This window comes from Phodopus roborovskii, unplaced genomic scaffold (genome assembly GCF_943737965.1).
Source record: "Phodopus roborovskii unplaced genomic scaffold, PHOROB, whole genome shotgun sequence".
Taxonomy (NCBI): Eukaryota; Metazoa; Chordata; class Mammalia; order Rodentia; family Cricetidae; genus Phodopus; species Phodopus roborovskii.
In genome coordinates this window covers 57,227,778-57,245,149 of record NW_026126511.1, presented here as the reverse complement: position 1 = coordinate 57,245,149, position 17,372 = coordinate 57,227,778, and positions in this window count along the sequence as shown.

Genomic DNA, 17,372 nt, shown 5'->3' with positions numbered 1-17,372 from the left:
AAATGATGTTAATTAGGACTTTACTAAATTTAATACAGTATAAAGAGTGTGAAGCCATGGGATGGGAAGGACACTTGTAACCTATGCCTGAGGGAAGACTCAGACCTACAACCCCATGTGATGAATTGTGCACAATACACTTGGGATTGTAAATCTGATTAGGAGGAAAAGCCAGGAAGATAGGAAGATATTTTTCAAATGAAGCCACTGACCATGGGTCCTGTGGACAGGACAGAGAGCACAAAGAACTGTCATTTCCTTCTACATCTCAACGGAGTGAAGGTGCTACTGGTGTTAGTTGCTTGTTCATTTGTTTTCTTTCTGAGTCTGTAACTTACTACAGTCCCTGAAAATGAAGGCTGGAAAATACATGGAAGTTTAAGGAAGAAGGAAAGTGTCCTCCCCACCCATTCCCTCACATTTTGGTCGCTTATGGATGCATGCTAATACTTGTGACTTTCATGTTGTATGACTCCTTGTTTCTCTTTTTCCATGTTCTGATTCTTTGTTTTATTGTTCACATAGCTTATATAAGCATACACCATGTATTTGTGAGAGTTTCTAGAGGAATAGAACTGATGGAATTGACAAAATGAATATATCTTTCTTTCTCATCTATCTATCCATACATATATACACACATATATATTAGTATATACAGTAATATGTATACATATATGTATGTAAAGGAGATTTATTGGATTGACTTATAGGCTGAGACACAGCTAGCCCAACAACTGTCTACCAGTGGAAGGTTCAAGAATCCAGTAGTTGTTCAGTCCACAAGCCTGGGTGTCTCAGCTGGTCTTCAGTAGATGCCACTGAACATTACAGAAAATAAGAACTAGAAACATCAGTGAAACTCCTTCAAATGAAATACAGAAAAGCATCATGAACACATAGCCAGCAAGCTGGGTGTACCTTCAGATGACACTGTCTATGTATGATTGGTGTGCCACCCAAGAGGTGTGTGTGGCAGTAAGGAACAGGAAAAATTACTCAAAGTTGAAGAAAACTAAAAGTCTATATGTCTACAAAGTGCAATAAACTTCAATTCACAAAGCATTAAGAGAAACCCTTACAGCGAATTATAATCTTTCCCCCTTTCTTGTTTTTGGTTCTCTCTCTCTCTCCCTCTCTCTCTCTCTCTCTCTCTCTCTCTCTCTCTCTCTCTCTCTCTCTCTCTCTCCCTCTCTCTCTCTCAGAGACAGAGTTTTACTGTGTAGTTCTAACTGGCCTGAAAACTCTGCCTCTCTTATAACCCATTAAATCAATGACAAGAACGTCTTGTTAGAGGTTATGAAAGAAGGACTTGTGTACAGAAAAACTAAGGGAAAATTGATGTGGGGACCCAGCACAGCCCACTTCAGACAATGCCATTGCTGGCCAGTTGGTCCTGTATTGCATAAGAAAGCAAATTGAACAAGCCATGGAAAGCAAGGCAGTAAATGCCATTCCTCCTCCTTCTCTGCTTCTGTTTCTACCTCCAGGTTCCTGTCCTGACTTCCTCCCATGACCTGCCATCACTGTAAGCTGAAATAAACCCTTTCCTCCCCCAGTTGCTTTTGGCCCTGGCATTTATCACAGCAAACAATACAGAAACCTGGTATGAGAGCCAAAGTTACATTTTAAGTTTTAATTACTATGCCTAAGAGATTCATGAGACAAAAATGCCTCTGATCTGCAAGCCCCTTGCCCAGGGACAGATTGCTCCTGAAATGTGGAGTCTATTGTTTATGAGAGATAACAATCCACCTGTCTTTCATTCCCCTAAACAAGTTTGCTTGACCCATCTACATGTAGGTCGGAGGTTCACAGTCTGGAGGTGTGTCAGGATGTATGCTTGCCTCAGATTGGACCTGATAGGAAATGCAATGAGTTATGAGTTTTCCTTCTTAAGACCTTGCCATACTTGATTCTGGGCCATTTCCCAGGAACCTGGGTATGGACCTGGCCAAAGCCCATCCATCTGGCCCGTGTTTAATTAAAGCTTGCTTCAAATTCGGCTTTAAACTGTGGTAGTGGTCTTATTCTTGCCACTGGGATTAACACTAGCTAAGACAGTTTGGTATGTTTCTCTCATCCACTGAGCATCGCTTGAGGTGAGAACATGCACTAGTCATTTTAATGTCTTTTAAGTCTAATAATGTTAATTATATGTGATTCCAGCACTAGCTCAAGTATTGAATGTTTCCTTCGCGTCTGCTTTGCTACAACAGTGACATGGTGCCATCACTAACCAAATCAAGAGTAAAGGCCGATGATGTTACCATGGTTTGCTTAGACTGTCTGTGCTTTACTCTTTGGGAATGGGCTTGTCTTCACTAAGGAGCCACCAGTGCCAGATGGCCTAGATGTGAGGCCTGACACAGATAGCCTGGCGGAAGTGTGGCGACGCCTGAGACACTGTTTCCTTTTCCACTGTGAAGGTGTCAGTTTTAAACAACTTTAGCTTATGCTAAACTTTTGGGTGGACAAACTATTGGATACCACTTCATTTGAAAATAAGAACTGAGCCTGCCGCACCAGGAAGAGTAAAGCATTCCTCTTACACAGAGACTGCACTGAGTTTTCTGTGAATGTGGGCAGAGGCCATGGAAGGCAGCTCTGCCTTTCTACAGAATCATTTACAACCTCACAGCATCTTGAATATTCATTAGTTTTCACAATCCCCACTGTTTTAGAACCTGCATTACTGAATCAATATCCTTCACAAAGTTTGAAACTGGGTCAAACGTAAATATCTTTATTGTAAATGTCAGAAGAAAAGAAAAAGCGCCCTTGGTGGTATCGTAGGCACTGGCGTATTTGTATTTTCTCTGTCGCTGTAGGAGCATGGGAGAAAACAGCCAGTACAAATGTTGTGAGTCATTTCTAGCCAGCAAGCATTTCACTAAGAAAACTTAAGCTCCTTTCTTAAAGGAGGAACTCTTATTTTCTGATGCTGCATGCCTTTATTCGTTTATTCTGTATTGCTGAGAATGGGCATATTTTTCTGCCACATTTTGAATGTGGGGTTTGAGCACTTCGGGGTTATGCACTAGAAGCAACCCCACAGTATAGCACAAGAAGTTAGTGGAAAGGAAGAGAATAGAGCTGTGTGATTCATGCAGCTGGGAGGAATTGTCCCTCCTTGGAGAGCCCAAGACACCCCTTGGAGAGCCCGAGACACTGCAACTGCTCTTCCTCTGGCCCGAATGACAAAGGGAAAGCTCCAAGACAGTACTTTGTGGGTACCCAGTCCCCCCCCCCCCAGAGCAGTCTGGGAGCTTCCAAATGGGGTAAACTGCCAACAGATCCTCCCTAGCTAATCTATGAAGTTTGGAAGCCAGAGCTTGTTAGCTGTCAGTTCTGTTAACCGGTCATCCATGACTAGCCAATGGTAGACACACCCTATCGTATTCTACCCATGCTTAAGAGAGAGATGCTGTATCTGGATCCTACCCCACCAGCACCAAGGCTTGAAGATACGTTATTAGTGTAGGATCCAGGGTCCCAGATGAATCATGGATGATGAATTTGGGAGGCTGCAGGTATGTTGTGAGGGCAAGAATATTTGGTTGGATTTGTTGCCTTCAGTGTGATGTAACAGCTGTCCTAAATTTGCTGTGATACTCAAAGGCTGAAAAATATTTCACAACTCAGCAATTCCTCCTGTCTTGTGCTTACTGACACGTGGGCAGCTCTGAATTCTTGCTCATGGCCAAAATCACAAGACTGGCTTTTCCTCTATGTCTATTTAAACACTTTGCTTACTCACTAGTACTGCCAGATGAATGCACTGCTTCTTAGAGTTCTGTTTTGTTCCGTTCCGTTCCATTCCATTCCATTCTGTTCCGTTCCATTCCATTCCGTTCCATTCTTCTGTTCTGTTCTGTTTTCTGTTCTGTTCTGTTCTGTTCTGTTCTGTTCTGTTCTGTTCTGTTCTGTTCTGTCCACATGGGAAGCAAAGAGAAAATTCAGACCAGCCCTGTGGGGAATTCTGAGTTCATCCTTTGCCTAAAGAAATACTAAAGTGGACATTTGCTTTTGCCCCGTGTGTGTGTGTGTGTGTGTGTGTGTGTGTGTGTGTGTGTATCACCTAATTTTTACCTCCTCATCATAGAGTTGCAGTGGGTGTGGCTGCGGATCTCCTAGAGGACTTCGAGAATAGAGCAATGGCTTGTCACTCATAAGTCACCTGAGACCAGCAATCCATGTTGTCTCCTCTTGTTGGCTAACTTGCATTAAAATACTCTCCAGAGACAAAAAATAACCCTCCCCTTTAAACTGTATGTTTGATTTTTCTTCTCATCATGTTTGTCTCTTTTCTGTTTCTGGGTTTGAAGCTTCACTCCCAGTTCATAAATAAAGGCCGAGAGAGAGGGAGAAGATCCCTGGGAAATGAGAAGGGGAAATTCAGGGACATCTGCAGGCTGTGGTGCATCCAAAGGGCGCCTCAAGCATTATCTCACCACAGACACCCAGAGAAGGTCTTTTTGTTGTTGTGACCATTGAGACAACGTCCACTCTAACCCAAGTTTCAGGTGTTCATATAATAGTTGATTTTGTGGGGAACACACATTTGAAACTGGGTTATAGACGTTTGAAAAAGTAGACAAGTTTTATCTCTAGAAAGCCGTGAGATCGGTGTGACATAACCATGTAAAATACTCATCAAAGGCTGGGTGTTGGTGGCGCTTGCCTTTAATCCCAGCACTTGGGAGGCAGAGGCAGGCAGATCTCTTGAGTTCAAGGCTATCCTAGTCTACAGAGTGAGTTCCAGACAGCCAGGGTGACACAGAGAAACCCTGTCTTGAAAAACAGAAAACAAAAAACAAAACCAAAAAATACTCATCAAGGAGAGCAACAAAACAGTAAGGTACACACACACAGCATCTTAAAAGAGACATTTAAGAAAATGCTGGAAGGGTTGTTACACAGTAGTCATGTGGTAGAATTAATTTCTAGAAAACAAAGATAGTGGGCGAAGCCAATACAGAGACAGATAAGAAACATTTTCAAAAAACTGAAAACACAACTCCTGTGTGACCACCTGCATCCTCTCAGACACATCCCCAAGGGTGTCTAAGTCAACACACCAGAGACACTTGCACATCCGTGTTCGTTGCTACATTATCCATAATAGCTAGAAAATGGACCTAGTTAAACATCCATGTTGGATAAAGAATGAAGAAAGAATAAAGAAATGAAATCATAACATTTGCAAGAGAATGGCTACAATTAGAAACCACTGTGTTAAACAAAATAAGCCAGACTCAAAAAAGATAAGTACCGTGTGTTTTTCTGATTTTAAGTATGTGTGTGTGACTTATAGTGGGAGACTTCAATATACCACTCTCAACACTAGACAGGACCACAAATCAGAAACTCAACAAAGAAACAAAAGAACTAACAGAAGTTATGTCTCAACTGGGGTTAACAGACATCTATAGAACATTCCATGCAAACACAAAAGAATATACCTTCTTCTCTGCTCCACATGGAACCTTCTCTAAAATCGACCACATCCTAGGTGGCATAACAAACCTCAACAGATACAAGAGAATAGGAATAGTCCCCTGTACCTTATCAGACCACCATGCTTTAAAATTGGAATTCAACAACAACACAAATAGCAGAAAACCTGCAAACTCATGGAAACTGAACAATGTGCAATTGCACCACACCTGGGTCAAAGAAGAAATAAAGAAAGAAATTAAGGACTTTCTAATATTCAACGAGAATGAGGACACAACATACCCGAACTTATGGGACACCTTGAAAACAGTGCTACGAGGGAAGTTCATTATATTAAGTGCCCAAATGAAGAAAACAGAGGATAGTCACATAAGAGAATTAACAGCGCAACTGAAAACCTTAGAACAGAGAGAAGTGAACTCACCCCATAGGAGTAGATGCCAGGAAATAATCAACGTGAGGGCTGAAATCAACAAAATAGAAACCAGGAAAACAATACAAAAAAATCAATGCAACGAAGAGTTGGTTTATTGAGAAAATCAACAAGGTAGACAAAACTTTATCCAAATTAACGAAAAGCAGAGAGAGAACATGCAAATTAACAAAATCAGGAATGAAAAGGGGAACATAACAGACACAGAGGAAATCCAGACAAATTTCAGGTCATATTTTGAAAAATCTGTATTCCACAAAAATTGAAAATTCAAAGGAAATGGACAAATGTCTGGATAACTATCACTTACCAAAATTAAATCAAGAACAGACAAACAACTTAAATAGACCTATAACCCGCAATGAAATAGAAGCAGTCATCGAAAGCCTTCCAACCAAAAAAAATCCAGGGCCAGATGGATTCAGTGCAGAATTCTACCAGACATTCAAGGAAGAACTAATACCACTACTCCTCAAACTGTTCCACAAAATAGAAACAGAAGGTTCATTGCCAAACTCTTTTTATGAGGCCACAATAACCTTGGCACCCACTCCTCACAAAGACACAAGTAAGAAAGAAAACTACAGACCAATATCCCTGATGAACATTGATGCAATACTAAATAAAATACTGGCAAACCGAATTCAAGAATACATCAGAGAAATCATCCACCATGACCAAGTAGGCTTCATCCCTGGAATGCAGGGATGGTTTAACATACGAAAATCTATCAACGTGATCCACCATATAAACAAACTGAAAAAGAAAAACCATATGATTATCTCCCTAGATGCTGAAAAAGCCTTCATTAAAATTCAACACGCTTTCATGATAAAGGTCTTGGAGAGATCAGGGATAACAGGAACATACCTAAACATAATAAGAGCAATATACAGCAAACCAACTGCCAACATCAAACTGAATGGAGAAAAACTTAAGCCAATTCCTCTAAAATCAGGAACAAGACAAGGCTGCCCTCTCTCTCCATATCTCTTCAATATCGTACTAGAAGTTCTAGCTAATGCTATAAGACAACAAAAGGAGATCAAGGGGATCCAAACTGGAAAGGAAGAAGTCAAACTGTCTCTATTTGCAGATAATATGATAGTTTACATAAGCTACCCAATAAACTCTACCAGGGAACTCCTACAGCTGATAAACACCTTCAGCAAACTAGCAGGATACAAGATAAACTCAAAAAAATCAGTAGCCCTACTTTTTTCAGACGACAAAGAGACAGAAAAAGAAATCAGAGGAACATCACCCTTTACAATAGCCACAAGCAACATAAAGTATCTTGGTGTAATGCTTACAAACAAGTAAAAGACCTATATAATAAGAACTTTGTGGCTCTAAAGAAGGAAATTAAAGAAGATACCAGAAAATGGAAAGCTCTCCCATGCTCTTGGATAGGTAGGATAAACATAGTAAAAATGGCAATCTTGCCAAAAGCAATCTACAGATTCAATGCAATTCCCATGAAAATCCCAACACAATTATTCACTGACCTTGAAAGGATAATAATCAACTTTATATGGAAAAGCAAAAGACCCAGGATAGCCAAAAACAACCCTATACAATAAAAGAACTTCAGGAGGCATTACCATTCCTGACTTTAAGCTCTACTACAGAGCTATAGTTCTGAAAACAGCCTGGTATTGGCACAAAAATACACAGGTAGACCAATGGAATCAAATTGAAAATCCTGATATTAACCCACATACCAATGAACACCTGATTTTTGACAAAACAGCTAAAATTATACAATGGGACAAGGACAGCAACTTCAACAAATGGTGCTGGCACAATTGGATGAGGGTGTGTAGAAGACTGCAGATAGATCCATGTCTGTCGCCATGCACAAAACTCAAGTCCAAATGGATCAAAGACTTCAACATCAATCCAGCCACATTGAACCTCTTAGAAGAGAAAGTAGGAGGTACCCTTGAACAAATTGGTATAGGAGACTGCTTCCTGAACATAACTCCAGGGGCACAGACACTGAGAGAAACAATTAATAAATGGGACCTCCTCAAACTTAGAATCTTCTGCAAAGCAAAGAACACAGTAGACAAGACCAAAGGGCAGCCCACAGACTGGGAAAAGATTTTCACTAATCCTATACCCGACAAAGGGCTGATCTCCAAAATATACAAAGAACTCAAGAAACTAGTCAACAAAACACTAACTAACCCCATTAAAAAATGGGGTACAGAAGTGAAGAAAGAATTCTCAATAGAGGAAATCAAAAAGGCTGAAAGACACTTAAGAAAGTGCTCCACATCCTTAGCTATCAGGGAAATGCAAATCAAAACATCTTTGAGATACCATCTTACTCCTGCCAGAATGGCTAAAATTAGAAACACCAATGATGACTCATGCTGAAGAGGATGTGGAGAAAGGGGAACACTCCTCCACTGCTGGTGGGAGTGCAAACTCATACAGCCATTTTGGAGATCAGTATGGCGGTTCCTCAGGAAAATGGGAATTAGTTTACCACAGGACCCGGCAACTCCCCTCTTAGGCATATACCCACATGATCCACATCCATGCAACAAAGACATCTCTTCAACTATGTTCATAGCAGCACTATTTGTAATAGCAAGAACCTGGAAGCAATCTAGATGCCCCTCAATTGAAGAATGGTTAATGAAGATGTGCCACATCTATAGAATGGAATACTACTCTGCAGAAAAAAAATAATGGTATCTTGAAATTCACAGGCAAATGGATGGCACTTGAAGAAACCATCCTGAAAGAGGTAACCCAGTCACAAAAAAGAGTAACACAGTATGTATTCACTCATATATGGATTTTAGACATAGAGGAAAGGATCACCAGCCTATAATTCACACCACCAGAGGAACTAGGATACAAGATGTGTCCTAAGAGATTCATATAAAGTCCCTCACAGAACCGGGAAGGGACAAGTCCCCCAGAACACAGGGGAAGTGGGGGGGGCAGCGAATGGAGAGAGAAGTAGGAGAAAACGAGGAGGAAGAAAGGAAAACATGTGCGACCAGGAAGATTGAGCCCAATTAGGACTAGAAGACAGAAAGAGAGAGAGAGAGAGAGAACATAAAAGAGGGAGCCAATATTGGTGTGTAGATAAAATTGAACAGAAAGAAAGGTCTAGAGAACTACAAGACTGCTGCCAACTAACAATCTGAGCTTCTGTGGAAAAGCTACCATAAATGCCCTTCCCGGAGAGTGAGATCAACAACTAACTTATCTATGGAGCCCTCAACTAATGCCTGTTGGAAACAGGAGCAAACACCCATACATAAACACTGAGTCAAATTAGAACCCAGATGCAGATGGAGAGGACAAGACCAGGCGGCAGAAACACAGAGACACCTTACCGGGAAAAGGAGGAGCTAATGGGCCACCAGACTGATAGCTGGGAAGCCAGCATGGGACTGACTCAGGCCCCCCTGAATATGGGTCTCAGCCTTCTGGCTGAGTAGTCTAAGGGACCTCAGACAGTGGAGCCAGGATGTATCCCTGGTGCACAAAAGGACCTTGAGAACACATCCCCCATGGAGGGATAACTGCCTTAATCTAGAGACAGGAGAGAAGCCCTAGTCCCTACTTCATATGACCTGTCAGATCTACATGACCCCAACTGGATGGCATTGCCCTACATATGGAATTGGGGTGGGGGATGGGAGGGGAGGGTGGTTAGAGTGCAGGTGAGAGGGCAGAGAGGGTAAAAAGGAGGGAAGGAGGGAAGAAGGGAGGGAGGGAGAGGGAATTGGGATCAACATGTAAAATAATAAATTAAATTTAAAAAAAAATGCATTGACTCCAAAATTTAAATTCAAGGACAAGTTACTGGGGAAAAGATTTCTATTTTTGTTTCCACAGAAAATGAAAATGAAAAGATGTGGATTCCTTCCAGACTAATGTGGTTTGATTAAGCCAGACAGCCTGAAACAGAGTACCAGGTGATCCTACATTCAAACAGCTGGACAAAGCAGCCCTACAGACTACAGCCAGGATTTCTGAATCTTCTTCGAATCCCCCATGACAGTGCCCCTTACCAGCAGGAAGTAGTTTGGAAAGAACGATGCCCAAATTCCCAAATATTTAAATGGACTTGGTTATATAAAATAAATATATTAAAAAAAGAAACATTATTTCTCCTAATTTGTAAACTTTTGTTACCACTGTATGGTGATTTCTGCTATCTAAAAGTATTAAGAATCCTTTAAAGAAATAAAAAAAAATACCCTCAAAAAAAAGTGTGTGTGTGTGTGTGTGTGTGTGTGTGTGAGAGAGAGAGAGGGAGAGAGAGAGAGAGAGAGAAAGAGAGAGAGATCAAACTAGAATGGGACTGTGAGTGGGAGGAAGAACTCTTAAGTGGGTACAGGGTGGAGAAAATACCATGAAATATGTGTGACATAAGAGAACAGAGAATTAGGGGAGGAGGGGGACCAGCAAGAGGAAGGTGGTGGAATGGTGGAGAGGGCAGTAGGGGAGGAGAATAAACTGGAGAAAATATCATAGCTTCTCGCTTCTTTGCAATTCCATGAAGCCAAGCTTCAGACTTTGTGACCCATCAAAACTCTTGCTTTGCGCTGAAGGATTTTCTCTGGCACACCACTGAACTGCTGAGTATTTTCAAAGAAATACCAAATAAATATGGATATCACCCAGAATCAAGGCTTGAACTTTTTTCATTTCTGGTTAGTCTGGGACTCTCTATAATGTCTTCAGGAATTGTACAAACTGTACCTAGGGTTTACCATTGCAATAACCAAGAACGGTAGTTTGACATAAGCTACTCTGCTATTACCAGAACCAAACGTGTTTCTCTCTGTCATCCTCTCTCTCTCTCTCTGTCTCTGTCTCTCGCCTACTAGAGGGCTGGTAAGGTACTTGATCTTTGAAGCATTAGATGTGTTAGCATATATGTCTACTGACTGCATTGGGTGGGGGTGGGGACACATTTTGGGTTTGTTTTGAAAAGAGGTCTCTCTCTCTCTGTAGCTCAGATTACTCTTGAATTCATTATACCCTCCCCTGCCTCAGTCTCAGAGCTCTGAGATTACAGTTGTGTATCACATCTGGTCTAGCTTTGTTGTTTAGTTGTCTGATGCAAATTTATTACCAGCAAAGTAGTAACACACTTGATGGTCCACTTCTTTGGAAAAACTGTTATACTGTTGTATTCATCATGATCTAATTGTAAATAAATTCTAAGAGGTGGCAGTTATTAAAGCATTCCAACTTAAATTTTAATATAAAAGATCATATTGTGACAATTGATAAAGTAATGAAATTCCCTTCCGTTGGTTCAGTCAGTCTGTGCAATTGTTGAAGGGACTCTGGCCAGCTCAAGCATGTTGAGCACGGTTCTAGCAGGCCTTACCCTTCTCCCCCATTCCCTCTGCCTCTCTAAAAGTCATTAATTTACATTCCTAAAGCTAGACACCAAGGTCTATCCCTTATTTGTTCACTTCCTTCCTCTTGAGGCTGACTTCCAGGGTTCAGCTATCAAATTATTGAAGTTCAGCAATCAGAAGCCCCCTTTGGCTCACCTAATTAACATGCCCAATTAAAATTAAACACCTCATCCTAACAGAGGGTCTGCCCTTGTATCTTTACACACATACATTGTCCTATGTGCCATGTCTGTCTCCTCTCTATCCAGGGGCAGTCTTTTGTCCCTCCAGGACAAATACCCCTGTCCCTTTCTCTCTTGTCCTCTATCTCTTCTTTGTCTCTTATTTCTTGCCCTCTGTCCCTCTGGGGCAAATAAATCTCCTTTGTGCTTGGAGGTCCTAAACTGATATTTTTCCTTTCGGTTGTTATAACTTATTTTGTTATATTTTTATCAATAAAGTAATGTTTTTGTTCAAAAATAATTGGCTGTAGATACAGTGTAGATACAGAGTGGGAAATCTTTGCTATCGAGACCATAGTAGGACATCAGGGGTCCAGCTCTATCACTTCCTTTCTTTTCCCTTACGACAGGCTCTCTCATTAAATCTAATGCCTACTATTTGTCTGCTAGGCTGCCAGTCAGCAAGCTCCAGCAGCCCTGTGTTCCCCCGCCCCTCTCCAAGCCAGTGCTGAGGTTGTGGACACATGTGGTCATGCTTGGCATTTAAGTTGCAGCTGAGGACCTGAACTCAAGTGTCCATGTTTGCACGTAACCTCACTTACCTGCTGAGCCATCTCCCCATCCCTGAAGTTTCTTAAATACAATATCAGAAGCATGGTCTGTTATGAATTTTATGAATTGGATACCAAAAAAATATTTAAAATTTTTTTAAGTTAAAAAAAGCATTGATATGGAGAAAATGTTACAGAACATACACTCCCCAAAGGACTTATATCCAGGCTATGTAACAAGTGCACAAATATAGTACACAAGCATCTTCATTGAAAAGAAGGGGAAAAGAGCAGTGAGCACAAGGAAAAATAGTATCTATACATATACATATATAATAAGAATACAAAGTAAAGGCATAATAAAACCTCAGCAGATGCTACATTACAAAAGAAGGTCTAAAATGGGAAAGACTTGCAAAGCTTCCCATTAGGGAGGACATAGTTAACAAAATTGCTTACTTTCTGATGCAAATCCCAAATGGAAAAGCCACTTTGGAAGAGAGTTTGAGTTGAATACCATTAGTAGATATATAACACAACCTAGTAATAATATTGTAAGATAGCTACCCAAGAAGAAGAAAACTTATCCATCTATAAAGACTTGCACCATGAGCAATGTATACAAATGTTACACCTTAAATAATAGCCCAATCTGGAAGTGACCCAGGTTTCCATGACAAGGTAAATGGATGCAAGCATTGTATGTGTATATTCACTCTGTGGAAAATTAATAGATGGTAAAAAAGAAACAAGACACTGATAAATAATGTAGCTCCATGTCAGAAACTTGTAAAGAAGCTAAATTCAAGAGAATAGATGTTGTCGGAGTTCATTTCTATAAAATTCTAGGGGAAAAAATAAATTCAATCTGGACAGATTAATGATGAGGATTGACTGTAGATTATCATCAAAGAACTTTATATATAATGTTTTTAAAAGATTTATTTATTTTTATGTGCATTGGTGTTTTGTCTGCATGTATGTCTGTGTGAGGGTGTCAGATCCCCTGGAACTGGAGTACAGACAGTTGTGAGCTGCCATGTAGGTGCTGGGAATTGAACTCAGGTCCTCAGGAAGAGCAGCTAGTGCCTCTGAGCCATCTCTCCAGTCCTATATGGTGTATTCTATATCTTGACTGCAGAGATAGTTACAAGAATGTTATTTGTCAAAATATATTGGCCTAAATGAGCCATCTACTTAAAATAATACATTTTATTGTATTCAAACAATTTCTCTATAAATATCTGATTAAAATTATTCATGATTAGCTTTTGAAACAAAATTCTATGATAATTTATCATAACAGACTGGGCAATTACTTAAAACCATTAAAAATGTGCTTATTGCTATAATCTCTACTCTTTACAATGTTCAATCTAATTCATTGTGATAGTTTGTGTTCTCATCAGCATGACAAGGTTTGAACTCACCTGGGAGAGATTATTTAGATTAAGTTAGCCTATGGGCATGCCTGTAGAGATGAATTGCCTTGACTGAGTTCATGGAGATGGGAGGAGCAAGCACCTTTCCCTGGAAACACAGGGCAGAGGGCTGGTTCTTCCCATCTGGGCCACTAAGCTGAATTTAGCTAGGTTCACTCACATGCCTGCAATCATTTAGCAGGGTCACTGCCGGAATTGCCAGTCCAGACAACACAGACTTGTAATATAAATAATAAATGTTGTTATTTTAGACCAATACATTTTGAGATGGCTTGCTATACCACAAGTTAGGTGATACCTTGTCAGAAAAGGTTTCTGAACACCCTCAAGTTGTATCATAAGACATGGGAGAACTCAGACACAGCCCTCCCCTAAACTTTGTCATCTATCAAAAAATGGAGTAAATATATGTGTAATTAGTCACAGTGTTTTATTATAGTCATCACAAAGGTGCCCTGTAGGCAGACTTTTCTGTCCTGACAGCCACTCCCCAAATAACCACACAGAGACTTAATATTAATTATAAGTTCTCTGCCATTAGCTTATGCTTGTTTGCAGCTAGCTTTTATAACTTAAATTAACCCATTTCTATTCATCTATGTGCTGTCCAAGGCTTGTTTTACCTCAAGTATGTACTTCCTCCCGCTCGCTCTGCATCTCATGGCATCTCCTCTGCCCTTCTCCCCTTGTGCCCCTGTAAGGACAGGTGGCCCACACATTCTCTTTATTACTTGGAGTTTGGGTTAGATTTTACAGAGCCCTCCACAGCCTTCCAGTATATTTTATGCTGGGCTCCTTTGCCTCCCTTTCTGAAGCTTCTTCTTTTAGAATATGAAGAACTAACTCATCTCAGGGGAGACTTAAAATCATCCATTAGGAGGTAAGAAAAACTATAACTTCTTTATTTTTATTGCATCTTTTAAAAATTTATGTTTTGTTTAAATTTTATTGTAAATAAAATATATTAATTCAGTACTATAAATATGGAATTTAAAAATTTATAAATGCTCAAGTAACTTTTATTGATAGTGTTATAGACATCTTGAGGCCTCCCCCTATAAACACATGTCTACATTTTTTTGTGTCAGACATCCCAACCCATAGAATGTGTCTAATTCTAACTATCTTCAAGGAAATTCTCCTCTGTCACTAGAGTCATCCAGTCTCTCCCTTCTCTGTCCCTTCCCAGAGTTCATTTACTCAGAGTCCTGAAAGGCTATGCTTCAAGGACAGTAATCAGATGAGCACTTGTGTAAGCACTATTGGTACTAGATGTATTTACGTATAAGATACAATTTCCCAGCCTCTGCCTTAATAGAACGTCCAGTCTCTCTCTTGTCACACAACCCATGTCCTTTCTTGAAAAAAAAAATGATATACTCAGATCCATAATGCAGAGATCCTGTTCCTGGTCCTCAGAGGGAAGAATACCACATAGCTTCTGTAGAAAACTCAAATTCATCTCGAAGCTTCGATGAGTCAGCAGACACGATGTGGAGAGGAAAAAGGAATCCACTATAATGTTTCATGGAAAAGGAGGGCGAATAACAATTCCCTCGTGTGACAGACAGCCTGTGGAAGGAGACAGTCCTGATGAGATAAAGGGTCAAGAAAAGATACGACTTCTACTTTCTCTCTCATCTGGTCTTCCCTCAGGGGCAGGCAGTGTCAGGGAGCTCACCCGGCATCCAGCTACATCCTCAAACTGTAAAGAGACCCACATCTGGCCATCCTGTGTGTAAAGTAAAAAAAGTTGGGATTCAAAGGAGGATGAAGAATGAGGGGAGGGAATGTGCCTGTGCTTTGCGTGGTGTTGATTTATTAATTTACTTCTAGAAAAGTTCTTGAGGCCTCAACACTACACAAAGAACTATAGGCAACTGGAAGCAGGAGAGATGGTCCTCCCTGGGGAAGAGCACACTGATTGGTTGTCCAGAGTCAGATGCTCAGCCCTGAAAACACACAAACAAGTTACATTATACAGACTGAACAGGCTATATTTAGGAATGTGCGTGTACCTACCTATGCTTATACACATACAATAACAGGGGGAAATGTTACGAGTAGTTTCCCCTGCCAGTCTGGTCCCATCACCACGCCAGCCCCAAATAACACACAGAGACGCTGTATTAGATATAAAGCTGTTGACCTGTTACTAGTGTTTCTTATTGGCTAGCTCTGTCTTAAATATTAACCCATTTCTATTAATCTAAGTGGTCTCATCTTACCGGAAAGAGGGTTGGACCTCTGTTCTCTCTAGTCTCTACATGTTGACTCCTCCATACTATTTCCTCAAATCCTCCTTGTCTCCTAGTCCCGCCTATCTTGCTTTCCTATTGGTCAGCAGTGCTTTATTCATTAACTAATAAGAGAAACATATTTACAGAATGACATCTCCCATCAGGGAAAGGCCACAGATTTTAAAGAGAGCAGGGAGGGTATACTGGAGAGCCTGGGAAAAAAGAAAAGGGATTAATGTTATAATCAAATTATATCATGTCTCAAAAAATACTTATATGCTGGGCATAGTGGCACATGCCTTTAATCCCATCACTAGGGAGGCATAGGAAGGTGGATCTCTGAGTTTAAGACCAGTCTGGTCTATAGTACAGAGTGAGTTTCTGGACAGGCAGGGCTACACAGGGACCCTGTCTCTCTGTCTCAAAGACAAAATCTGTCCTAGGAATGGAAAAGGGAGGTATGGACATGTGTGTGTGTGTGTATGTGTGTGTGTGTGTGTGTGTGTGAGAGAGAGAGAGAGAGAGAGAGAGAGAGAGAGAGAAAGAGAGAGAGAGAGATTGAGAGAAAGGGCAAGAGAGATTGCATACCCTCTTTTTAAAATGTTTTTTAAGTTTTAAATATCATATGTGTAAGCATGTTTTAATTTTTTTTCAAAATTTGTGTTTATTTCTTTGTTCGGTGTGTATGGGTGTGTTGTCTATATGTATGTCTGCATCACAAGGTTGCCTGGTGCCTGCAGATGTCAAAAGCTCCAGGAACTAAAATCACTGACAGTTATGAGCCACCATGTGAATGGGTCCTGGGGATTGAACCCAGGTCCTCTAGAGCAGCCACCCTGTATCTCCGGACCATTACCATACTTTGAGACAATGTCTCCCTAACTTACACAGGCAGGCTGAACTTGTGATTCTCCGACTTCAGCCTTCCCAGTAGCTGGGATTATAGGCCTGTGTCCCAAGGTCTCCAAGGAAATCTTACAATATCCTCTACAAGGTTCTCTTGGTGAGAGTTGGAAGAAATGGCTTATTTTACTTCACCTTCTTCTTATTTGCCAAGCCTGAGGAAATGGTAGAGCAGTGGTGGCTTTATATCATAGTGCTGAGGTTTGCTGACATTGTGTGCTGGTTCAGAAGTTACAGCATAGCAAGAAAAGAAAACATCACCCGGGGACTCTCCCCGTTCAGGAGAGAGGAGCGGTGGCTTCCGGAAGTCTGCTGCACAATGTATGTGGGATTATACCCTGGTATGGCCTTTATTGAGATGTGGGTGGGTGCCAAGAATGAAATTGTAATGGTTAAGTTTATGTGTCAACATGGTTGCTCCATAGTATAGTACCTGGGTATTTCATCAACATTATACTAAATGTTGCTGTGAAGTTTTTGTTTTTCTTTTTGGATAAAATTAGCATTTACATGATCAGATTTGGAGTACAGCAAATTACTCTCCAATATGTGTAGGTCTCATCTAATCAGCTGAAGCTATTAAAAACAAAAAATAAAGAATGGCCTTCCCTGAGCAAGAGGGAGTTCTGCCAATAGGCTCTCTTTGGATTTGGACAGCAGCTCTTCCCATCTCCAGCCTGTCAGCCTCCCCCCTGCTAGATCCAGACACACAAGCCAGTTCCTTAAAATGGATCTCAACCCTCCACCCCCACTTCTCTCTTGCTATCTATAGCA